Genomic DNA, 27002 nt, shown 5'->3' on the forward strand with positions numbered 1-27002 from the left:
GGGCTTCTACTTAAACATTTATTGAATAATGTGTATATACTGTATATATTTACTCAATGAAAGTGTTATATTTTAAAGAATATGAAAGCGTAATATGGTACTGGCCAGATTTAACAATGAGTGATATTCTTGTTATCACTCATTGGGGGAGATTCAAATGTTTGAAAAGTCAGTTGGGAGTCTGTTTTTTCCTATCTAATAGACAGGAAATAACAGACACCCAACCAACTTTTCAAACATTTGAATCTCCCCCATTATGTATGTTAAATTGTGCTCCAACCCATCAGCTCATAACTGTCATATTTCAAGCACATGACAGTAAGGAGTTGATCATCTGGAGCAACATTTACCATTCCTAACAAGTGATAACCAGAATATTGATATCTCATTCACGCCCAATCTCCTTTCTAAAATGATCCCCATTATTGTGCATATCGCACCTATAGTAATCAGGTTTAGCTGTGTAAAGGGTGAGGCGCCTCGCTATCCCGGGGGTGGTGAGCTGAAATGATGATACCACGCCCCCGAGGGCAGAAACGGAATGGGTGTGGAAGGGGTTGAATATAATTGAATACCGCACATTAAATCTGTTCCTAAGGGAGACAATTATATTTCTAAACATTAGCACATTCTTGGAGATGCTTATGGGATGGTCTTTCAGGTAGGATAGCGAATTTCTGCTGGAAATTCAGTATAGAATCGCCCGGGTGAGGGGATAAGTATAGTAGCAAATATGGAAACACAGTGAAGGATAAAATGTAACTGATAATTCATTAAAAAAAACAACTGGGTTAACATTTTAAGACACCTTTTATCGTCAAGATTACTTTCAATGAAATGTACAGGTTTGGTGTATTAGATCAACAATGACTTCATGTCACCATGTCACCATTCATATAGTCAACATGAGAATATCAATACGATAATAATGGCAACAGAGAACATATCAGCATGTTCATCATGTCAACATTCAGCATCTTGAACCATAATGCTAATCCTAACATTAATGTCAACATTTTCACTATCTAAACATGTCATATGTCTGCATTTTGGCCATGTAGACATTTTCATGTGTCGATATTTTAGTCATGGACATTCTGGTGTCTACATTATGATTGTCAACATAGCAAATGTATTGTTTTTTATGTTCTTGTACACATTGAATATATCACATTGTAGCTTTCATTTACTACATCTAAATACAGGTTGAGTCTCCCTTATCCAAAATGCTTGGGACCAGAGGTATTTTGGATATCGGATTTTTCCGTATTTTGGAATAAATGCATACCATAATGAGATATCATGGTGATGGGACCTAAATCTAAGCACAGAATGCATTTATGTTTCATATGCACCTTATACACACAGCCTGAAGGTAATTTTAGCCAATATTTTTTATAACTTTGTGCATTAAACAAAGTGTGTCTACATTCACACAATTCATTTATGTTTCATATACACCTTATACACAAAGCCTGAAGGTCATTTAATACAATATGTTTAATAACTTTGTGTATTAAACAAAGTTTGTGTACATTGAGCCATCAAAAAACAAAGGTTTCACTATCTCACTCTCACTCAAAAAAGTCCGTATTTCGGAATATTTGGATATGGGATACTCAACCTGTACTTTATATACCAAATATAGGCCCTCATTCCGAGTTGTTCGCTCGCAAGGCGAATGTAGCAGAGTTACACACGCTAAGCCGCCGCCTACTGGGAGTGAATCTTAGCTTCTTAAATGTGCGACCGATGTATGCGCAATATTGCGATCACAAACGAGTTAGCAGTTTTTGAGTAGCTTCAGACTTACTCTGCCTGTGCGATCAGTTCAGTGCTTTTCGTTCCTGGCTGACGTCATAAACACACCCAGCGTTCGCCCAGGCACACCCACCGTTTCCACGGCCACTCCTGCGTTTTTTCCGGAAACGGTAGCGTTTCCAGCCACACGCCCCTAAAACGCCGTGCATCCGCCCAGTAACACCCATTTCCTGTCAATCACAATGCGAACGTCGGAGCGAAGAAAAAGCCGTGAGTAAACTTACTTTCTTCATAGCAAAGTTACTTGGCGCAGTCGCAGTGCGAACATTGCGCATGCGCACTATGAGAATTCTCACTGCGATGCGTTGAAAAACTCCGAGCGAACAACTCGGAATGAGGGCCCTAGTACATGCTACTTCTCAGGTGTGTCCTGCACATAAACAATTACAAGAGACCTGATTAAAATGGAGGTCAGTAATCTCTCTAGCACAATGGCTCCCTGTCATTAACCTACAGATTGCAGATTCAGGCGGTGATTGGCTCTCCTTGAGTTTCCTAGAGCTTTCCAGACCACATCCGTTTTCCTATCCGTTGAATTTACTGTTGCATTTGATGGTGGCTATATCTGAAAATAGGAAATTGACAGTTATTTTATATTGTACTGTAAGTATAGTTTAACAAATGGTTTCTCCTTCTCATGTGCCTTAACATGTTACTATTTTGCCTTACTTCTGTCACCATAAAGTCTGCTTGACTTTTTTTTTAAATTACCTCAATAATGTCCAGGGACTGGTGCTGTAGCATGGATAGAAATCGTAGATTGTTTCTAGTTATTTTCTGAAGGTAGATATAATGAACATAAATGTAGGCTAATCATTTCTTCCTTTTCTCTGTCATCATTTCATCTTAGATTTCTAGCTGAACCTCTCACAGCGTATTTTATTGAAGAGCAAACAAGGCAATTCATTTTAATTTTATTTCAGCAGAAATAAAGATATTGTTTTTATTATGCTGCATTTAAATATATTTTAAAGAATAATCTAATTTAAATAAAATATATTGTAAAGTGTTGAAACAAGTGTGTTTGGATCTTTAAAGGACTGCTACAAAAAGGTAGCAACAGTGGCGTCACAAGGCGGGTGCTGGCGGTGCGACCCGCATCCGGGTGTGACGACTGTGTTGAAGTCGAAAATATTATACCCACATGCATCACGTGCAAACACCACACAGAGTGGCCTCCGTGCGTGTGTTTGTTCTGCCATGCGTGCGCATGCCCGCACGTTGCATATATTGGCTCACGAAGTCCTGCGTATTAACACGTGGCATGAGTAAATACGGTAGCATACGCATTCGCATGGAAAAGCCACAAAGACATATCTGATATTTAATCCACATAGTGCATAATTTACACATAGCCGACACACACCACACTAGCAAGTTACATTTGCTTCAGAGGCATAACAATAGAGGGATTCAACCTTACAGGATATGAGGGGACAGAATTAGGTTAGGAGGTGGTGTTTGGTATGCAGCTGTACAGTATTTCAAGGGCAATTTTCCGATGGCAGTTTGCAGAAAGTAGCACGCTCCTGCGCATATCCATGCGCAGGAATACAATATTAATATCACACTGTATTTACTGTACTCCTGATATTCGGCGGGAACCCAGTGGAGGACACCTGCTAGTGCACCTGGACCAGGCATCGCCCACCTATTCAAACCGACCTATGACCCCTCATGTACTGTAAATGACCAGCCCTTTGACCTATGAAAGAAGAGATTACAGTTTCCTTTGTTTCATGCTTTGGACTATTGTATAAAAACCAAGCCTCCTGGCCGGTTCAGTCTATTCTCTGAAGGTCATCTTTCCAGATTGACTGAGGACCGAATCCGGGTGGCACAGGCGAACAAACGTATGTATCCATTGGTTGTAGCTTTTCTCTTGTATTGTTGTATTTCTCTGTGAACCCCCTTTTAAGTAAATATTTGTTGCTGCGTTGGACCACCACATACCATATACAATTGGTGTCGCATCCCTTTCCTGTTAGGGGTTTAAGTGTATTCAGCCGCACGTGTAGCTACTTTGTGCTTACAGCGTGACGGCGTGCTTACGCAATGTGTACACATTTCATAGAGTTTTAACACACACAGGTTTAGCGGTCGCAGCGGCTTGAACATTTCTATATTTATGTATTGCTTTTTCCTGTAAGTTAAACGAACTTAACAACTGGAAGGGGTGACACCACACTGTGGGCTCCTCCGCAGTGACAGGAGCAAGGTGCTGCAGTGTGAAAGTCTGCTACAGCACCCGACTCCTATCATAGAAGAGGAGCCGACAGCGCTGGGAGGCAGTCTCCGTGGGCAGTGATATCTCAGCAAGGCCATGCCCCCTTTATTTGCCGCAAGAGCTGGTATTTCAAGGGTGCACACCGGGTGTCACCACACCCGGTGACGCCTCTAGGTAGCAATTTATGAAAATCATTACAGCATAAGAATCAAGGCTGGATTAAGGTCAGTGCCCCCCCTGTACATTTAACACTCACAGCTGTCTCCCCATACATATAATACTACACACCAACACCCCCCATTGTACATATAATATTACACAGCTCCCCCACTGTACATACTGTATAACATTACACAACTGCCCCCGCATAATACTACACACAACCTTCACCCCCATACATATAAAACTACACTGCTGCCTCCACCCTGTACATATAAAACTACACATCTGTAACTCCCCCGTGTACCTCAAGCTCTCCATGCAGGATGCTGTATGACTCTGGTGGGAGCCAGCACATACCTGTCCGAAGTGTGCTGGAAATGGTTGCTGCAGACTCCTTCTTCTCCCCGTCAGCTACCGGCCTCTCCAACTCTTTCCCCAGTTCTCACAAAGGGAAGGAGCTAGGCAAACCGCTAGCTTTATGTGCATCGCAGCAGGCGCCCGTAATGGTGTTGCAGCGGAAGTTAGGGAACTGACAGTATTTGAGGGGCCCCAGGATGACCACCCCAGTCTCCCCTCCTATAATCCAGCCCTGATAAGAATAGCACACACACACAAATAAACACACAACTGAAATAATAGGTTCACAGTAGATAAAAAAAGATGAACTTAAAAAGTACACAAGATAAACAAGACAAATACAAAAAACAAAACTCTTCCAAGTTCCCTACTGACTACTCCAATAAACACAATGATTCCTGGCAGTTTAGGGCATTTTAAAAAGAGTCCAAAGAAAGTGCTTATAATTTTTTAAACAGTTTGCAGTACATCGGTTCTTTGTTTGTTTCCATTAAATTTACTGTTGCATTTGATGGTGGCTATATCTGAAAATAGGAAATTGACAGTTATTTTATATTGCAAAAACAATTGGGCATTGATGATGGAATTGGATTGACGGTCAAAACTGATGCTTAGTATCTACAGTTTTTTTACACAATAAACCGTCACAGATGTCTATCAGTTTGCAATTGACAGCAAAATCGATTCTTAGCAAATGTATTTACTTTGTTTCTCCTAGAGGAAAGAAGGCGATGCAGAAAGTAGCTGATGGGTTCTTTTACATTCACATTCTTTTGACCCTATATCCTCTCCATATACCTACAAAAATGCATAATGCAATATGAATGGGGGGGGGGGGGGGGGCTCTGATCGTGGATTTGCAGCCATTATATGTACAGTCAGAGACAAAGCTGTTTCCCTCACAGAGACAAAGAAAAATTGCCCTTCAGGTGGGGATTCTGGGTACACAGAAACCCTCTGCTATGTGTACTACTGCTGACTTTTCGTTTTGTCATCTTTACCTGCTTCTGGAAAATCCCTGGCAGCTGTACAATATCTAAAGTCCATAGCCGAGAGGAAAAGGGGTACTAAATATAAAAGACCACTGCTCTTAGGTCATTGTCTGGGATGTAATGGGAGCCAATAATAACAACCAAGAAATTACCACACCACATCGGACATTACAAATGTGCATATATTTACCGAGCGTCTTTTTTCCAGTTTCTGTGTATCGGATCCAAGTTGTCATGGTATTTAGACTAGAAAACGTCCATCATTTTCATTCAGACTAACCAGAATTCATCTTTTCGTATAGGAGGTCCACGGTGTGAGAGAGAGTCACCCATTGGCACATAAAAGTTTCATAATTAAAGCAACAGACACCCTAAATTAACCCCAGACCTCCAGGACGCACAAGCAGCTTGTGCTGATTAAAATATTGCGCTGGATGTAATGCCGCCCGAGTTCGGTGGCCATGTGGGATGCCGGCCGAACTCTGACTTTTTTTTTTAAAGTGGCAATCACTTACAAAGCATGGTTTTGCCTTGTAAGGGACTGCCCCTTTAAAAAAAACGTTTGAGTTCAGTCAGCATCCAGCACTATCGCCGAACTCTGGCAGCATTACATCCCACCCAATATACGGCATGGCTATATTATGTGTGTACTTGTGACTGTATCAGCATACCTAATTATGTTACAATTATGTTACCCAATTATGTTACAGTGGCTGGAAAGCAATGTAGCATAACATTTTGTATGCAGATGCCGTTGCTATTACACACAGAATATAGGCATGCTGCATATCATTTTAAACAACAGAAGATGCTTATGCATCCTATTAGCATGAAGCAGCTCTTTCTGCTTAAAATGATATTCAGCATGCCTATATTCTGTGTGTAGTAGCAACGGTATCTGCATACAAAATGCTATGCTACATTGTTTTCTAGCCAAACACTGTAACACAATTAGGTATGCTGATACAGTCGCAATAATATAATATAGCCAATAATAAAGCCATCATTGGATTTATCTGGGTCTGCTTGTGTGACTTAGTACACCCATTTGTGGCCAAAACACATTTTGTATGGGGGGAAAAAAAATGAAAATTACATGTACAGTATGCGTAGTATTTTTACAGATCAAAGTCTGCTTTTTTGTGTCAAAAGTATTGCCCAGTGTTTTTTGTGTGTGCAAATGTGCTTGAAAAGTGTATGTAAATTGATTTTCAGCATTTTCATAACCAACTCTGCTTGAAAAAAAAAAAAACTCTAAATTTTTTGAGAGTTTTGCAGCTGTTTTGTGTCCGACTTGCAAAATACTTAACATGGTCAAAACATCTGGATCCAACTTTTTATTGGGCTCTCTACTTTAGAAAGCAGCCCAAAAATCTGGTATTCGGCCGCTAATACATTAGCCGACTTTGCAAAGTGCCTGTTGTTTGCGGCTACAGCCACAACAATCGGACATTTTGCCATTATCTGCTCCCATTACATCCCAGCCAACGAATCGGAGTTCAGCACTGCAGTCACATCTGGAAAAAGGAATGTTATCATTTGTCTTCACAGTCTATTTCAAGAGCAGGGTACAAAATGCTGCTGCAATGTTTTATAATTCTTTTCAGTTTGATACTGTAAAAGAATAGAAGGTAGTTTTAGTGACTTTTTGTAAGGTTGTATTTTGTCAGGCCATCGCTATGATTCAGCTCATTTTATTACGCACTTAACAATTTTCACATTCCACTATCTATACTTCTATAAGGGATGCTGGAATTTGTCAGTTGAAATAAAGATAATTTTCTGCTTTACTGTTTGTAAATAAAAGTAACGATCTGGTTGAGGAAAGGCAGAATCATTTCAGGCTTATATTATTGGAAAGTTTCAGCCAGCATGAATCTTTTAAGGAAACAATTTTCTCCACTGAAGTTGCATGAATTTTCATGTGTTCACATACTGTTTAATGCATGAGTTCATGTTCCTGTACATCCCCTTTGCTAGGCACTGTAGGAAATGGTAAGGAATCATGCTGGGATGTGTAACTGGTGTGCTAAGATAACTTTTCTCACAGTGTAATGTGTTACCTTCAGATGTAAGTCAATCAGATCTAACCTCAACTCATTCGTTTTTAGGTTTAGAGAATAGTGGTCTAGGGTTAACCAGCATTTCATGTCTGCTCCCATATGTCTTAACATTAATAATAAAATAACTGCAACTGTTCATGACATAATTGCTTTGTGCAATATTTGTTAGAATAAATAAAAATGTAGATTCCTACAACTGTGTAAGTATTGGGAGTCATAATAGCATTGGTCATTACAGTGACACTTGTGTTTTGATAGTTATAATTCTTGGCATAGCAAATAAATCAGAATTTTGGTCATTAATTAAGCCAATAGAGTATATTTATTAGAGACTAAAGTAAACGGTGTGGTATATACAATTAGTGTCCATGAGTGGTTGCACTCCTAATTACAGTAGCCTTACATTGCAGATAGTCCTGTGCACCTCTATGCACATGTAAATCATGAAACCATGCCTGCCCCCCACACCCCTCAAGTGTGCCAAGGAGGGGGCAAATTAAAGGGAAATAAAAATAACATGGGCAACAATAATAACTGGTCTCCATTATTGGTACTAATCAGGACTAAGCCTGTAAGCACGGGAAATAGTTTTTACTGTAGCTCACTGCAAAGCTAAATTCCATCAGGCAGCTGATCTTCTGTATGCAGCCGGGATCTCCTGTGTACAATCCAGGCTGCATTCAGGAGATCAGCCACTTGACAGACCTGAACTTTAAGAGGTTGAATAGAGCCAGGGGTTGACGGGACTGAGCAGAAGGGAGGAGGGTTTAAGGGGAGATGAGTCACAACCAGGTGGAAATTGGCGCCCAGGATTGCTGACCTTCCAGAGCAATCCAGGATGGGTAGTAACCAGGCAGCGAGCTGATGGATTAAGAAAAATGAACACTGAAAGGGCAATTAGATAGGTAAGATGAAAACCAACAAAGGGATGTGTCCTGAAGACCTAGGGATTGTAGTGTTTGTGTGAGAAGAGAGTGGTCAGTGTCAAAAGCAGCAAAGAGATCTAGAAGAATAACAAGTGAGTAATGAACTTTAGACGTAGCAATGATCAGATAATTCACTACTTTAGTCGGTGCGGTACTGTGGAGTGTTGGGAATGAAATCTAGACTGAAGTAGGTCCAATAAATTATGTGAATTAAGAAAGTGTGTGAGGCGAGTGTAGATACTACATTTACTACTTACTTTCAAGTCTAGAACTATGGAGCTAATCTATTTAGTAAGACGGTAAAGCCAGGGAGTATGGGCATAGTAATGGAGCATATGACTACCTGTAATCTCTGTAATCTCCATGTAAATAGGGTGGTGTGGGGACAATTTGTTGATTGGGGATCAGCAGAGCTGCTACAGAGAACATTGAAGTGGATGAGAGTGAGTGAGACATTGAGGGTTCTTGTGACTTGTCATTATTTGTTAACAACTATTTCTGTGTGGAGGGTGTACAATACAGCAGTCTGCAATAGTGAGTTATGGTCTGGCACCCATTTAATATAAAAACTATTATGTGCACAATCTTGTTGCACCTGTAATGTTGCAGAGTGGCAATCTTTTGACTACTGCTATCCTATCAGTGACAGGGAAGAAAATGGGGAACCAGCTCCGTAGGGAGAGGAGGTGGAATGTACCTTAATCCAGTACAGTGGAGAATTCTTTCTGTTTTATCCATGGTACTCAGGGGGTCAAAAAAAAACCAAACAAAGAAGTGTTGGAAAGTAGACTCTTTTTTGGGAGCACTCTAATTCAGAGGGTGGAAGTATAATTGATTAGTTAATTAATACTGGTAAAACCATTTTTATTAGATTATACATTAAAGGAATTTTTTGTGGAGTATTTGCGTGAAAAATTAGAAGCTTTGCGAAAATATAAAACACATTGCAAATGGTACGTGATGTCCGTATCACAGTGTATCGGTTGCCGGAGATTAATGGCTGTAATTACAGAGTTCATTAATCATTACACTTTTAAATTCATGTAATGTATGACCATCATTTGTTCAGCAAGTATCCATTGTGGATTACAATAAATGCCGAGAATTAAATCATAGGTCATATACGAGTCAGGTACCCCGTAGTATATATATATGTGGGTGACACTGTGTAGGAGAGTCAATTTCTTGCAGTACCAGGGTGTTCAGAGGTGGTCTCCCATCCTAGTACTAACCTGGCCTTTCACTGCTTAGCTTCCAAGGTCAGAAGAGATTGGGCATCTCCAGTGATGTATGACCGCAAATATTGTGCTCTCCCTCTAGGATCACCTAAATGTGTGTAGCCACTTGGTTACGTTACCCTTTGGCTTGGCAGTCACAAATAAGATATAAATGTATTGACAGCCTATTTTTGTAACGGGAAGGTTACACAATATCCATAGTTTAGGCTTGCCTATTCATTGATGCAAACCAATTTTATAGGAGTTCCAAATACCCAATATTATGGGTGTGGATGACACTATAGGGGAGTCAATTTGTTGCAGTACCTGGGTGTTCAAAGGTGGTCACCCATCCTTTTACCAACCCGGCCTTTCACTGCTTAGCTTCCAAGGTCAGAGGAGATTGGGCATTTCCAGTGAGATATGACCGCAAATATTGTACTCACCCTCCTGGATCATGGAAGATGAGCCCAACACTAGACCGACCTGTAAGAAAAAATCAACATATTTTCCTCAAGAGCAAATTTGTCCTGAAGTACAGGTCTTTATGAAATTGGTAGCTAAGGAGTTTGATCAAATTCACATTAATAAAAACAAATATTTGGGATTCTCCAACCTTACCCGACAAGAAAGAACCGCAATTAAAGAAATACAGACATGGCATGATGTGGTCATTAAGCCCTCTGATAAAGGGGGTAACATTGTTATTTGGCCTCAAATGGACTACATCAAGGAAGCAAGGCGACAACTGGAAACCACTAACTGTTATAAACGGATTCTACTCAATCCACTTCAGAATTACAAAATGATTTATGACAACATTATCAATCAAGCACAAGCACAAGGAATAATTACCAAACAGGAGTATGATTATCTATTAATCCAGAATCCCAAAATTCCCACGTTCTACATGCTGCCTAAGATTCACAAAAATATCCATAACTCACCAGGAAGACCTATTGTGTCGGGTATAGGGGGTTTAACAGAAAGAGCCAGCATTTTCCTTGATCTGCACCTCCGGCATTTTGTATTGGATCTTCCCTCATATGTCCAGGACACGACTGACATATTAAGGAAAATACATGATTTAAAATTAGAGGATAACCAATACCTGGTATCACTAGATGTTGAGGCACTATACACCTCTATAAGTCATCAAGATGGAATAAGAGCTGTAGAATATTTTCTACACAACGAAGGAAGAAAAGACTTTCATCTCTTTCTCGTTAAGCTACTTCACTTTGTGCTACACTACAATTTCTTCACGTTCAACGATCAATTTTACCTCCAAACAAGAGGTACGGCTATGGGGGCAGCCTGTGCACCTACATATGCCAACATATTTCTTGGCTGGTGGGAGAGGGAAGTCGTCTTCAAGGATACCAATGACACCTTTACAACCCATGTTATCATGTGGAATCGTTACATAGACGATATCCTTATGATCTGGGAAGGCGAATTACTGCTATTGCACCAATTTATTGAACATCTCAACAATAACAATTTCAATATCCATCTCACGCATACTATAAGTCAATCAGAACTGCCCTTCCTAGATCTGTCGATTTATAAAAACCCAGAAGGAATGATTGCAACAAATCTATACCGAAAGAGCACAGCAACACATACACTATTACATCAGACTAGCTCTCATTTCCCTCCCACTATAGAGAATATACCGAAGGGTGAATTTCTCCGTCTCCGCAGAAACTGTTCAGATGATAAAGAATTTAAAGTGCAAAGTATGGATTTGACTAACAGACTATGTGAAAGAGGATACAGTAAAACCTCAATCAAAAAAGCCATGAAAACAGTCAAATCCATAAAAAGAGAGGACATTATTTTCAAAAAAGATCCCAAAAACAAAAGCACTGACAAAACTATTCGCTTTGTTGGGAACTTTTGCCAGGAATGGAGAAAGGTCCAAGAGGCAATACAAAAACACTGGCACATTTTACATGCAGATCCGACTCTGTCTAAAAATCTGGGCCCCAAAGTTGCCATGAGTTGGCGTAGATCTAAAAATCTTAGGGACAGATTCGTACGGAGTCCCTTTCAAAAATGTCCCAAAAAACAACCTGTAGTTACTGGCACATATCCCTGCGGACGATGCAAAGTTTGCAAACACATCGATCCCACAAAGGAAATAGAGGATAAATATGGGGAAAAGATACAGATTGTGGACTATATGAACTGTCTAACTGAAGGGGTCATTTACTGCCTTAGATGCAGTTGCAATCAAAAGTATATAGGCATGACTACGCGTCCTCTCAAACAGCGTATTCTAGAGCACATAGGATCCATTCGCAATGCCGTTTCAGATAAAGCCAAGATGAAACAACTGACATCTGTCGCCCGTCATTTCTACACGTATCATGAAAGCAGGTGGGAGGAATTAAACGTCTTTGGCTTGGAGAGGATAAGACTCGGGATCCGAGGTGGTAATCTCACTGAAAGTCTACTTAGAAAAGAAAGTGAGTGGATTTTCAAGCTCGGATCCTTACATCCAGCAGGGATGAATGAAAATATAAATTATGGAGTATTTCTGAACTGAAGTTTACCATGATTTATTGCAATCATTACCATATTTATCATGGTCCATCATCTACTCTGCATTCGTATCAATCCAAACATATCATTTGCACATCCCATTGCATCACTTATGCACTTTCTAAATCACCTAACCTGATCATTTCTCATTTTTTACCACCATAATCAACCATGGGCTCTTCAAGTCATTGTTGTTACATAATACTAATATGCCCTCGCATTGCACTTCAAACTAATACACTTACTAATATATTATTTTAACACCTCTCCATATGCACCATTTAAATATAGCCACTCCCTCCTATTTCATACCAATCATACTCCACGTTATTCCTTATTAGCACCATTCTCTATACCTCCTTCATAATTTTTTAATAATTAATTTTTAACCCTACATACACTATATTTAATATAATACTGATCAGAATTCACATCTCTAAACAATTTATCTTTATTTACTACACTTTATTCCAACACACTATTATTTTTTCTCCTCTTTTTAACATATTCACAATCACTATAATACTACTTTCCACTTATTCCAGTGTTAAACAAACAAGCCCTCTAAGCGTAATTAAAAATACACACACAACTATTGGGATCAATTAGTATTTCATACAATCAATTACATGCAGCACAGTAATATAACTAATTCATTACACATAACGATACGTCATATAAATCAATTTATTAATTCAGCCCATTAAGAAAACAAATGGCATTACATCTTAATCAGCCATCATTAATTCATCTCTCGCAGATTATTATGTATATTATACATACTATATGATTTTTATATTTACTACACATCCTTAATTGCCGTCTTATAAGGAACATCCATTATCCTTAACCATGCAATTAAATGACCCCATGTGGGCTGACCCAGTGCTAATTAACAATCTGGTCCAATTAATCATCAGCACTCTTGTTTAAAAACTGCAACTCTCTGCTAATACAGCACGTCCTGTGATCAAGCACTGAATGCGAAACGTACGTCAGGAGGAAGTACCGCGATCACGTGATGCGCACACGTGACCGCACTAGCCGGAATCCCGAGGACGGTCACCAGGCAACGGCCGCAAGCTCCGTCCTCTGAATGGGGAGACCTCGACCACACGCCACTGCAGCCCCTGAAGCCTCTGGAGCACGGGCACGGCAGTAGTCGGGTCTAACAGTGATATCACCTAGCCCGGAGCTGGTATCGTATACCCTGCACTCCCTTCATTGCAAATTGCACTTACAAAAGCCTGTTAGCCAAACGTTTTTCTCCCTTTTTCTTCTCTTTTCTTTCTTCCTTCCTTTCTTTGAACTATTAGCAGCCACTACAAGTGACAATATAATTTCCAGCCGTATTGTCATACTATGCTAAAGAACAACACAGGATTAATTGTCCCAATTAGCTATACCATATGGACCGTATACTTTCAGCATCAAGACCTATAATTGGGATAATCCTCACTGGCTACAAACATCAAAAGCAAGTTGTTATCAACTTTATAGGTATCACTGACTGTGTTTTTTCTTTTTCTTTTGAAATTCAAGAATGGCAAATTGCAGCAAATGCTCAGAACTTTGAACTTATTAGGCTCAAGCTAATCAACATATGTGCAAACTATTAACAAACACCTAGTTCTAGCCTGCTTTCCTACAATATATGCAGGTATTTATTATAGGAACTAAGTATCAGGCACCTCTAAGCTATTTGTTTGGTTCAGTGCTTAAGGGTATACCATAAATTAATTTATTTCTGTGCAGCATAACTATATCCTGCACCGACAAAGTTACTAATTGTGGTCTGGCCGTTCTGGTGCTCTTAGGGTTTTTTCTGGAGTGATAGGCGAGTCCTAATTGTGGACATTGTGTGGTGTTCAGGAATTTTACCCACATAACAGGCCTTCACTCATGTGTATATTGTTACCTGTGGTTGATATGTTACAGGGTGATTAAGCCAGGTGGCTACATACTATCCTAATCTTTCATTGTACCATATGTATATATAACTTGCTATTTTTGGCAATCACAATTTAAAAATTTGGATGATCCAGGAGGGTGAGTACAATATTTGCGGTCATACCTCACTGGAAATGCCCAATCTCCTCTGACCTTGGAAGCTAAGCAGTGAAAGGCAGGGTTGGTAAAAGGATGGGTGACCACCTTTGAACACCCAGGTACTGCAACAAATTGACTCCCCTATAGTGTCATCCACACCCATAATATTGGGTATTTGGAACTCCTATAAAATTGGTTTGCATCAATGAATAGGCAAGCCTAAACTGTGGATATTGTGTAACCTTCCCGTTACAAAAATAGGCTGTCAATACATTTATATCTTATTTGTGACTGCCAAGCCAAAGGGTAACGTAACCAAGTGGCTACACACATTTAGGTGATCCTAGAGGGAGAGCACAATATTTGCGGTCATACATCACTGGAGATGCCCAATCTCTTCTGACCTTGGAAGCTAAGCAGTGAAAGGCCGGGTTAGTACTAGGATGGGAGACCACCTCTGAACACCCTGGTACTGCAAGAAATTGACTCTCCTACACAGTGTCACCCACATATATATATACTACGGGGTACCTGACTCGTATATGACCTATGATTTAATTCTCGGCATTTATTGTAATCCACAATGGATACTTGCTGAACAAATGATGGTCATACATTACATGAATTTAAAAGTGTAATGATTAATGAACTCTGTAATTACAGCCATTAATCTCCGGCAACCGATACACTGTGATACGGACATCACGTACCATTTGCAATGTGTTTTATATTTTCGCAAAGCTTCTAATTTTTCACGCAAATACTCCACAAAAAATTCCTTTAATGTATAATCTAATAAAAATGGTTTTACCAGTATTAATTAACTAATCAATTATACTTCCACCCTCTGAATTAGAGTGCTCCCAAAAAAGAGTCTACTTTCCAACACTTCTTTGTTTGGTTTTTTTTGACTGCTTAAAATTGACTCTGGGGAGCACCACTGAAAGCAACAATGAGTTGGGACTAGGACTAACTATCCATATCCCTAGTTGCTATATCTAGAAGCAATTCGGGATAATTCAGTTTTTCAGAGGCTACTAATTATACTAATTATCTAATTGAGGACTTGTGCGGTTCCCAAAACTCCTTCTTTTCTAAATACTCAGGGGGTCATTCAGATCTGATCTCTGCTGTGCATTTTCGCTCAGCGGGCGATCAGATCCGAACTGTGCATGCGTCTGAGCTGCATTGCACAGGCGCAATGAACCCTCTGCAACGGGGATCGCTGGTCAGCGACGGGATTGTGTGAAGGATCAATTTGCATGGGCATTCGCAAGGAGATTAACAGGGATAGGGTGTTTGTTGGTGGCAACTGACCATTTTCAGGGCGTGTCTGGAAAAATGCAGGCGTGTCCAAGCATTTGAAGAGAGGGTGTCTGACGTTAAATCCAGTCCCAAACAGCCTGAAGTGATCGCAGTTGCTTAGTAAATCTTGGGCTGCACAGAGACTGCACAAAGTCAGTTTGTGCAGCTCTGCTACACATGCATGCGCACACTTGCACAGCGAAAATACACTCCCCCTGTAGGTGGCGACTATCTGAATGCAGAACAGCAACAATCGCTGCCTCTGTTCAGACAGTGACAGCTTGAGTCATGTGATTCCCTTAATTAGACTAATGGAAAGGAAGCTGAAACAAAGTGATTCCACTAAGTATGTTGGACTTGTAGATCAAGTTCTTTATTTGCTTCACCTGGATCAAAGGGTTGTTAACATCTTGAAATTGGATTACTACATTATGATGATTATACTTCATCCTAGGTTTAAGTCGTACATAATGCATTTCTTTCCAACTGACAGATATCTTGAGAGATGCAAAGAGTTACTTGAGAGCAAGTTGACAGCTCAAGTGGCACATAACATGATGACTCCTCCTTCAGTTTCACCTGGAAATGCTGCTGCTAGGAAAAAACTCAGGTTTCCCAAGAGACCTACTAGTAAAGAGAGTCCACTCAGCACATTAGAGTGACATTACATTCAGGTCTCAAAGAATTGCCCAACATTAGTGACACCTCTACTGTGACTCCCTCCGATACTATAACCATCCATAGAATGGTGGGTGGTTATTTAAATGAAAGTGTGCAGATGGGCATGTGAGTCTATTTGACTTTTGGGAGGAATAAAAGTCTATTTGGACCCCTTTGTACCATCTCACTATGCTTTTTGAAGGCGAGCATTCCAAAAATTCAAATCAGACGGAAGTGTGGAGTCATTCCAGCACTATAAGAATTATAACAAAATTTGCAAAAAATAAATAAGAGCGGCTAAACTAGAAACTGAAAAGCTAGTAGCAAAGGAAAGCAAATCAAACCCCATTTTTTTATTTTAAATATATCAACAGCAAAAGATTAAAGGAGGAGAGTATAGGTCCTTTAAAGGACAAGCTGGGAGTCTTAATCCAAAACGATATTGACATAGCGGACAAATTAATGAGTTTTTCTCATCGGTATTTACAAGAGAGGACCAGATGCAGGGATTAACACACAATATCAACAAAGATAATGTCACACTGCTAAGTGCTTATTTACTGTAAGTGAGGAGGTAATCTGTGACCAATTAAAAAAAAAATAAGATTAATAAGTCACCTGATCTTTACAGAATTCACCCAAGGGTTATCATGGAGCTACACTTTGAACTAGCAAGACCGCTATTTTTGATCATCAGGCATGGTTCCCAAAGACTGGCATATAGAAGAAGTAGTGCCAATATTCAAAAAGGGAAGTAAAGCTGAACCGGGTAATTATAGACCAGTTAGTCTTACATCTATAGTGGGGAAAGTACAGGAAGGTATTCTAAGGGATAGTATACAGAAGTTCCTTCTGAAGCCAGTAAGGTTATTAATAGGAGCCAACATGGATTTGTGAAGGATAGATCATGTCAAACAAACTTACTAGGCTTTTATGAAATGGTTAGTGCGAACCTTGATCAAGGTAATGAGGTGGATGTAACCTTTTTAGACTTTGCTAAAACTTTCGACACAGTACCGCACATGAGACTTATCTATAAGTTACAAGAACTAGGGATAGGGAGCACAATATGCACTTGGGTCAGAAATTGGTTAGATAACAGGGAGCAGCGCATTGTGGTAAATGGAACTTTTTCAAATTGGACTGAAGTACTAAGTGGTGTGCCACAAGGGTCTGTACATGGGGGGTAATTCAGAGTTGATTGCAGCAGGAATTTTGTTAGCAGTTGGGCAAAACCATGTGCAGTGCAGGGGAGGCAGATTTAACATGTGCAGAGAGAGTTAGATTTGGGTGTGGTGTGTTCAATCTGCAATGTAAATTGCAGTGTAAAAATAAAGCAGCCAGTATTTACCCTGCACAGAAACAAAATAACCCACCCAAATCTAACTCTCTCTGCACATGTTATATCTGCCCCCCCTGCAGTGCACATGGTTTTGCCCAACTGCTAACAAAATTCCTGCTGCGATCAACTCGGAATGAGGGCCCTGGACCACTATTGTTCAACATTTTCATTAACGATGTAGCAATAGCGGTGGTGTAGTAGTGGTGTCACATTTTGCAGAAAATACCAAATTGTGTAAGGTTATAAATACAGAGGGGGATGCGGAGTCTCTTCAGAATGACTTAGTTAAACTGGAAGCATGGGCAGCAAAATGGAGAATGAGCTTCAATACAGACAAGTGCCCCCCATTTGGTCCGGCCACGCCTGCGGTGGCCGGACCATGCCTCCGAAACGGCAGCCAAGCACTGCCGTTTCGCCCCCTCCCGTCAATCAGGCAGAGGCGATCGCTGTCCTGCTACGGCCTTCGGCCGTCCTGCATGCGCATGCGCATTACGGTGTCGGCGCATGCACAGCAGGGACCCGTTCGCTCTGCTGCATTAAAACACAGTGAGCGAACGGGTCGGAATGACCCCCTTAGTGCTGATAGTATGTGGATAAAGAAAGGATCCAATTCATCAAGCTCTGAAAACTGAAAGTTTTCCAAGCTTGACTGCAGGAACTGACACTATACCACTTAAGTTAGCCCTACTCATTCTTATAGGATGGAAGGAAGAGGGATGCATTCAACATGCACTGCTCACACCTACTATAAGTAAAAAAATTAGTAGTGTGAGGAATTTGTTGGAGCAGCTGTTTCGACACTTGAACAATAATGAATAGCTCTAGTAGACTGTTGTTGCAAATTACAAGATAATGAGTTAATTTGTGTATGGCCATTGCTGTTAATTGGTCCCCACATGGCAATATTAGGATATACGGTATGTTTATTTAGAGCAAGATAAACTTGCTCTAAATAGGGGGGTAATTCCAAGTTGATCGCAGCAGGAATTTTTTTAGCAGTTGGGCAAAACAATGTGCACTACCGGGGAGGCAGATATAACATGTGCAGAAAGAGTTAGATTTGGGTGGGTTATTTTATTTCTGTGCAGGGTAAATACTGGCTGCTTTATTTTACACTGCAAATTAGATTGCAGATTGAACACACCCCACCTAAATCTAACTCTCTCTGCAAATGTTATATCTGCCTCCCCTGCAGTGCACATGGTTTTGCCCAACTGCTAAAAAAATTCCTGCTGCGATCAACTTGGAATTACCCCCTAAGTTTTTTCTTTTAAACAACACAGTACTTTGCAAAGTAATTAAATGTGTTTTTATTTTAGAGGTGAAATACTACTTTATTAGAAAAGCAACATATGGGTATATTCAATAAGAGTCAGGTCCATTCCGATATGCAGTTGTCGGAATGGACCTGACAACCCCTATTCAAAGAGCGGCCAAATCCAACTGTCGGATTGGCCGTTCCCGTTGTCCTGTCCTGCTGCTGTCTGGGGCTGCCATGGTAAGGGGTGGGGGTAGATGTCTGCGGCGGTGGGGGAAGCAGTGGAGGAGGAGGAGATGGAGCGGAAGAGAGGCGGAGGCGGGGGAGGAGACAAGGTGAGCAGTGGCTGCAGCAGAGTAACTGGAGGCTCAGGGCAGCGTCCACCTGGCTCCAGCAAGCGGGGCCTCGCTTGCTGGAGCCGGGTGGACGCTGCTGTCAGGGGAGGCGGTGGCCCATCCTCCTGCTACAGCCAGGACCTCGCTATTGGAGCCGGGTGGACGCTGCCACTGGGTTCCAGCTCTCCCCGCTGCTCCCCCCAGTCTCCTGCTCTCTGCTCCCTCATCTCAATCCGACTTTTTTTAAAATATGACTCTATCATTAAATTTACCTACAATATGAGTAAGAGTTCAGTTCACTATCTCGATGTTTTACTGTACGTTAGAGACAGTACAATACATACATCAGTCTACGTGAAAGATACCGATCGCAACACCTTACTTATGGCCAACAGTTTTCATCTGCCGGCCCTTAGCCAAATCTCAAATGATGCAGGTGGCATGAATCACAAGTAACTCAGATAACGTCTAATCCACAATTGACATGGTTATTGAAAAATTTGTACAATGTGGATATAACCATCAGCAGCTATTATTACAAAAAGCAGATGTCCTGAAATATTCAAGACAACAGTTTTTACTTTCAAAAACTAAACCAAAGCCTCAATCACTTTTACCATTTGTTACTGAATACACTTTGGCTAGTTAAGTTATTTCTACGGCTACTAAAGCACTCTGGCCTATTATAGCAACTAATAAAGACCTCCCTGGTCTACAACAACAGAAACCACTTATTAGCTATCGTAGAGGCAGAAATATTAGAAATATGGTTGTAAAGACAGACATCACTCCGATGCTACAAAAACAACCCAATACCATCTATAAAAAACCAGGCTGCTATCGCTGTGTTTCTTGCGTCACTTGTTATCTTGAACCGGGGTCAACCTTTAATCATCCACATTCCCAAAAAAATACAAGATTCAACATGTATAAACTTGTACCACCCGTTATGTTGTATACATGATTACCTGTCCATGCGGATTGAGTTATATTGGCCAAACCACTCGCATGTTTAAAGAACGCATGGCCATGCATAAATCCTCCATCGAGCAAGCAATCACGGCCAAAGAATCAGACCAACCCGTGGCCAAGCATTTTCTTCAGGCTGGTCATCAGTTGTCGTCTTTATGATATAAAATTGACCACGTACCACCATCATTACGTGGTGGCGATCGAGCATGGAGACTGTTAGAAACTGAATCCAAATGGATATACATTTTGGACACCATCCACCCCAAGGGTTTAAATGAAAAAATCCTTTGGAATTATTATTTTTGTAAATTCCTGTCTGTCACATATGGTGCAGTTCTCTGCTTTAAGCTATATATATATATATATATATATATATATATATATAGCTAATACTTGTATAGCAGTATCTCCTGATGCCTTAGGTTTAACTTATTACCTTTATTGTGTCTTGGACAGTATACCACATGTAATGTTAATAATACTTAATTATTTTCCCTTCTCCTGAAGGATGACCCGGCGGTGAGGCCTCACTATCGTTATGAATGTGCACGCAACACGGTGTCTAGCTGCCTAGCAACTGATGTGTCCAATACATTTTCTCTAACCATAATGCTGCGCTACGGTTGCCTAGCAACCCGACTTCCCTGCACACTGCATCATAGGCTTTCCCTTCGTGACGCTGCGGGCACCCATGTGATGTCATACCGCCGTGCCACCCAGCAGGATCATGGAAACAATCACTGCACCATGAGGCTTATGTCCTCTCTGTATAAGGTATGTCTATTGCACTTTGTATTTTTTATGCACCTGATGAAAAGGGTTACATGCCTTGAAACGTTGTGAATAAAAAGCACCGTTTATTCTCTATTTCAAGACCGGATGAGTGCTACCTTTCCTTCTTTTTGAGGATACTGGTATTGGATGTATTTCCATTTATGGAAGGCACCCCGGCATAGTACCAGCTCCCGGAGTACCACTTATACATGTGACTATATATATATATATATATATATATATATATTAGAGATGAGCGGGTTCGGTTTCTCGGAAACCGAACCCCCCCGAACATCACCCTTTTTACACGGGTCCGAGGCAGGTTCGAAACTTCCCGCCTTGCTCGGCTAACCCGAGCGCGCCCGAACGTCATCATCCCGCGGTCGGATTCTCGCGAGATTCGTATTCTATATAAGCAGCCGCGCGTCGCCGCCATTTTCACTCGTGCATTGGAGATGATAGGGAGAGGACGTGGCTGGCGTCCTCTCCGTTTATTGTTGAACATGATTGCTTTAATGCTTAATTGTGTGGAGGACTGGGGAGCAGCTGTTAGGAGGAGTACAGTGCAGAGTTTTGCTGATAAGTGACCACCAGTATACTATATATAGCAGTGACCACCAGTTTTTATCCGTTCTCTGCCTGAAAAAAACGCTCCATACCATATCTGTGCTCAGTGTGCTGCATAATATATCTGTGCTCACACTGCTTAATTGTGAGGACTGGGGAGCAGCTGTATTATATAGCAGGAGTACAGTTTATACGTTGTCTGTCTGAAAAACACTCCGTATCTGTGCTCAGTGTGCTGCTTTATTGTGGGGACTGGGGACCACCAGTATAATTAATATTATATAGGAGGAGTACAGTGCAGAGTTTTGCTGACACAGTGACCACCAGTATACTATATATAGCAGTACGATATGGAAGGCCACTGCTGTGCCTACCTCTGTGTCGTCATTAAGTATACTATCCATCTACATTCTATACCTGTGGTGCATTTTAGTTTTGCAGTTTGCTGACACAGTGACCACCAGTATACTATATATAGCAGTACGGTAGGCAACTGCTGTACCTACCTCTGTGTCGTCATTCATTAAGTATACTATCCATCTATATTCTATACCTGTGGTGCATTTTAGTTTTGCAGTTTGCTGACACAGTGACCACCAGTATACTATATATAGCAGTACGGTAGGCCACTGCTGTACCTACCTCTGTGTCGTCATTCATTAAGTATACTATCCATCTACATTCTATACCTGTGGTGCATTTTAGTTTTGCAGTTTGCTGACACAGTGACCACCAGTATACTATATATAGCAGTATGGTAGGCCACTGCTGTACCTACCTCTGTGTCGTCATTCATTAAGTATACTATCCATCTACATTCTATACCTGTGGTGCATTTTAGTTTTGCAGTTTGCTGACAGTGACCACCAGTATACTATATATAGCAGTACGGTAGGCCACTGCTGTACCTACCTCTGTGTCGTCATCCATTAAGTATACTATCCATCTACATTCTATACCTGTGGTGCATTTTAGTTTTGCAGTTTGCTGACACAGTGACCACCAGTATACTATATATAGCAGTACGGTAGGCCACTGCTGTACCTACCTATGTGTCGTCAAGTATACTATCCATCCATACCTGTGGTGCATTTCAGTTGTGCGCAGTAAATATAGTAGTAGGCCATTGCTATTGATACTGGCATATAATTCCACACATTAAAAAATGGAGAACAAAAATGTGGAGGTTAAAATAGGGAAAGATCAAGATCCACTTCCACCTCGTGCTGAAGCTGCTGCCACTAGTCATGGCCGAGACGATGAAATGCCATCAACGTCGTCTGCCAAGGCCGATGCCCAATGTCATAGTAGAGAGCATGTAAAATCCAAAAAACAAAAGTTCAGTAAAATGACCCAAAAATCAAAATTAAAATCGTCTGAGGAGAAGCGTAAACTTGCCAATATGCCATTTACGACACGGAGTGGCAAGGAACGGCTGAGGCCCTGGCCTATGTTCATGGCTAGTGGTTCAGCTTCACATAAGGATGGAAGCACTCATCCTCTCGCTAGAAAAATGAAAAGACTTAAGCTGGCAAAAGCACAGCAAAGAACTGTGCGTTCTTCTAAATCACAAATCCCCAAGGAGAGTCCAATTTTGTCGGTTGCGATGCCTGACCTTCCCAACACTGGACCGGAAGAGGTGGCGCCTTCCACCATTTGCACGCCCCCTGCAAGTGCTGGAAGGAGCACCCGCAGTCCAGTTCCTGATAGTCAAATTGAAGATGTCACTGTTGAAGTACACCAGGATGAGGATATGGGTGTTGCTGGCGCTGGGGAGGAAATTGACAAGGAGGATTCTGATGGTGAGGTGGTTTGTTTGTCAGGCACCCAGGGAGACATCTGTTGTCCGTGGGACGAATATGGCCATTGACATGCCTGGTCAAAATACTAAAAAAATCACCTCTTCGATGTGGAATTATTTCAACACAAATGCGGACAACAGGTGTCAAGCCGTGTGTTGCCTTTGTCAAGCTGTAATAAGTAGGGGTAAGGACGTTAACCACCTCGGAACATCCTCCCTTATACCTCACCTGCAGCGCATTCATCATAAGTCAGTGACAAGTTCAAAAACTTTGGGTGACAGCTGAAGCAGTCCACTGACCACTAAATCCCTTCCTCTTGTAACCAAGCTCCTGCAAACCACACCACCAACTCCCTCAGTGTCAATTTCCTCCTTACCCAGGAAAGCCAATAGTCCTGCAGGCCATGTCACTGTCAAGTCTGACGAGTCCTCTCCTGCCTGGGATTCCTCCGATGCATCCTTGAGTGTAACGCCTACTGCTGCTGGCGCTGCTGTTGTTGCTGCTGGGAGTCGATCGTCATCCCAGAGGGGAAGTCGGAAGACCACTTGTACTACTTCCAGTAAGCAATTGACTGTCCAACAGTCCTTTGCGAGGAAGATGAAATATCACAGCAGTCATCCTGCTGCAAAGCAGATAACTCAGGCCTTGGCAGCCTGGGCAGTGAGAAACGTGGTTCCGGTATCCATCGTTAATTCAGTGGCAACTATAGACTTGATTGAGGTACTGTGTCCCCGGTACCAAATACCATCTAGGTTCCATTTCTCTAGGCAGGCGATACCGAAAATGTACACAGACCTCAGAAAAAGACTCACCAGTGTCCTAAAAAATGCAGTTGTACCCAATGTCCACTTAACCACGGACATGTGGACATGTGGAGCAGGGCAGACTCAGGACTATATGACTGTGACAGCCCACTGGGTAGATGTATTGCCTCCCGCAGCAAGAACAACAGCGGCGGCACCAGTAGCAGCATCTCGCAAACGCCAACTCGTTCCTAGGCAGGCTACGCTTTGTATCACCGCTTTCCATAAGAGGCACACAGCTGACAACCTCTTACGGGAACTGAGGAAGATCATCGCAGAATGGCTTACCCCAATTGGACTCTCCTGGGGATCTGTGACATCGGACAACGCCAGCAATATTGTGCGTGCATTACATCTGGGCAAATTCCAGCACGTCCCATGTTTTGCACATACATTGAATTTGGTGGTGCAGAATTATTTAAAAAACGACAGGGGCGTGCAAGAGATGCTGTCGGTGGCCCGAAGAATTGCGGGCCACTTTCGGCATTCAGGCACCGCGTACAGAAGACTGGAGCACCACCAAACATTCCTGAACCTGCCCTGCCATCATCTGAAGCAAGAGGTGGTAACGAGGTGGAATTCAACACTCTATATGCTTCAGAGGATGGAGGAGCAGCAAAAGGCCATTCAAGCCTATACATCTGCCCACGATATAGGCAAAGGAGGGGGAATGCACCTGACTCAAGCGCAGTGGAGAATGATTTCAACGTTGTGCAAGGTTCTGCAACCCTTTGAACTTGCCACACGTGAAGTCAGTTCAGACACTGCCAGCCTGAGTCATGTCATTCCCCTCATCAGGCTTTTGCAGAAGAAGCTGGAGACATTGAAGGAGGAGCTAAAACAGAGCGATTCCGCTAGGCATGTGGGACTTGTGGATGGAGCCCTTAATTCGCTTAACCAGGATTCACGGGTGGTCAATCTGTTGAAATCAGAGCACTACATTTTGGCCACCGTGCTCGATCCTAGATTTAAAACCTACATTGTATCTCTCTTTCCAGCAGACACAAGTCTGCAAAGGTTCAAAGACCTGCTGGTGAGAAAATTGTCAAGTCAAGCGGAACGTGACCCGTCAACAGCTCCTCCTTCACATTCTCCCGCAACTGGGGGTGCGAGGAAAAGGCTAAGAATTCTGAGCCCACCCGCTGGCGGTGATGCAGTGGAGTCTGGAGCGAGTGCTGACATCTGGTCCGGACTGAAGGACCTGCCAACGATTACTGACATGTCGTCTACTGTCACTGCATATGATTCTCTCACCATTGAAAGAATGGTGGAGGATTATATGAGTGACCGCATCCAAGTAGGCACGTCAGACAGTCCGTACGTATACTGGCAGGAAAAAGAGGCAATTTGGAGGCCCTTGCACAAACTGGCTTTATTCTACCTAAGTTGCCCTCCCTCCAGTGTGTACTCCGAAAGAGTGTTTAGTGCAGCCAGCTCACCTTGTCAGCAATCGGCGTACGAGGTTACTTCCAGAAAATGTGGAGAAGATGATGTTCATCAAAATAAATTATAATCAATTCCTCCGTGGAGACATTCACCAGCAGCAATTGCCTCCACAAAGTACACAGGGACCTGAGATGGTGGATTCCAGTGGGGACAAATTAATAATCTGTGAGGAGGGGGATGTACACAGTGAAAGGGGTGAGGAATCGGAGGATGATGATGAGGTGGACATCTTGCCTCTGTAGAGCCAGTTTGTGCAAGGAGAGATTGATTGCTTCTTTTTTTGGTGGGGGCCCTAACCAACCAGTCATTTCAGTCACAGTCGTGTGGCAGTCCCTGTCGCTGAAATTATGGGTTCGTTAAAGTGTGCATGTCCTGTTTATACAACATAAGGGTGGGTGGGAGGGCCCAAGGACAATTCCATCTTGCACCTCTTTTTTCTTTCATTTTTCTTTGCATCATGTGCTGTTTGGGGACAATTTTTTGGAAGTGCCCTCCTGCCTGACACTGCAGTGCCACCCCTAGATGGGCCAGGTGTTTGTGTGGGCCACTTGTGTCGCTTAGCTTAGTCACACAGCGACCTTGGTGCGCCTCTTTTTTTCTTTGCATCATGTGCTGTTTGGGGACAATTTTTTTGAAGTGCCATCCTGCCTGACACTGCAGTGCCACTCCTAGATGGGCCAGGTGTTTGTGTCGGCCACTTGTGTCGCTTAGCTTAGTCACACAGCGACCTTGGTGCGCCTCTTTTTTTCTTTGCATCATGTGCTGTTTGGGGACAATTTTTTGGAAGTGCCATCCTGCCTGACACTGCAGTGCCACTCCTAGATGGGCCAGGTGTTTGTGTCGGCCACTTGTGCCGCTTAGCTTAGCCATCCAGCGACCTCAGTGAAAATTGTAGGACTAAAAATAATATTGTGAGGTGTTCAGAATAGACTGGAAATGAGTGGAAATTATGGTAATTGAGGTTAATAATACTATGAGATCAAAATAACCCCCAAATTCTATGATTTAAGCTGTTTTTTAGTTTTTTTTTTTTTTAAAACACCCGAATCCAAAACACACCCGAATCATATGTCTGTTTGTTCTCTTTTACAGCACTTGCATTAACCTGAGGAAGGGACCCTGCGGGGCCCGAAATGCTGCATTGTTATGATGGCTAGTGCTAGATGGTGATGTACATATATCTTGTGATTCAATGTGTACCATAAATATTTTCTCACTAAGTCCTGGAGTGCCGTGCTTGTTCTGAATGGGATCTGTTCTGAACTTCAGTATATATATATATATATATATATTCATATACACAGTGGGGCAAAAAAGTTTTTGGACAGCCGCCGATTGTGCAAGTTGACCCACTTAAAAAGATGAGAGAGGTGT

General features: G+C 41.9%; 4 pseudogenes; 2 read left to right on the forward strand and 2 right to left on the reverse strand.

The window, feature by feature from the left end:
- Positions 1-9730: 9730 nt before the first annotated feature.
- On the reverse strand, positions 9731-9850 carry LOC134895853 (5S ribosomal RNA; annotated as a pseudogene).
- Positions 9851-10080: 230 nt separating this feature from the next.
- LOC134897844 (5S ribosomal RNA) lies at positions 10081-10200 on the reverse strand (annotated as a pseudogene).
- A 4175-nt stretch (positions 10201-14375) lies between these two features.
- LOC134898025 (5S ribosomal RNA) lies at positions 14376-14495 on the forward strand (annotated as a pseudogene).
- Positions 14496-14725: 230 nt separating this feature from the next.
- LOC134896017 (5S ribosomal RNA) lies at positions 14726-14845 on the forward strand (annotated as a pseudogene).
- Positions 14846-27002: the final 12157 nt, after the last annotated feature.

This window comes from Pseudophryne corroboree, chromosome 3 (genome assembly GCF_028390025.1).
Source record: "Pseudophryne corroboree isolate aPseCor3 chromosome 3, aPseCor3.hap2, whole genome shotgun sequence".
Lineage (NCBI taxonomy): Eukaryota > Metazoa > Chordata > Amphibia > Anura > Myobatrachidae > Pseudophryne > Pseudophryne corroboree.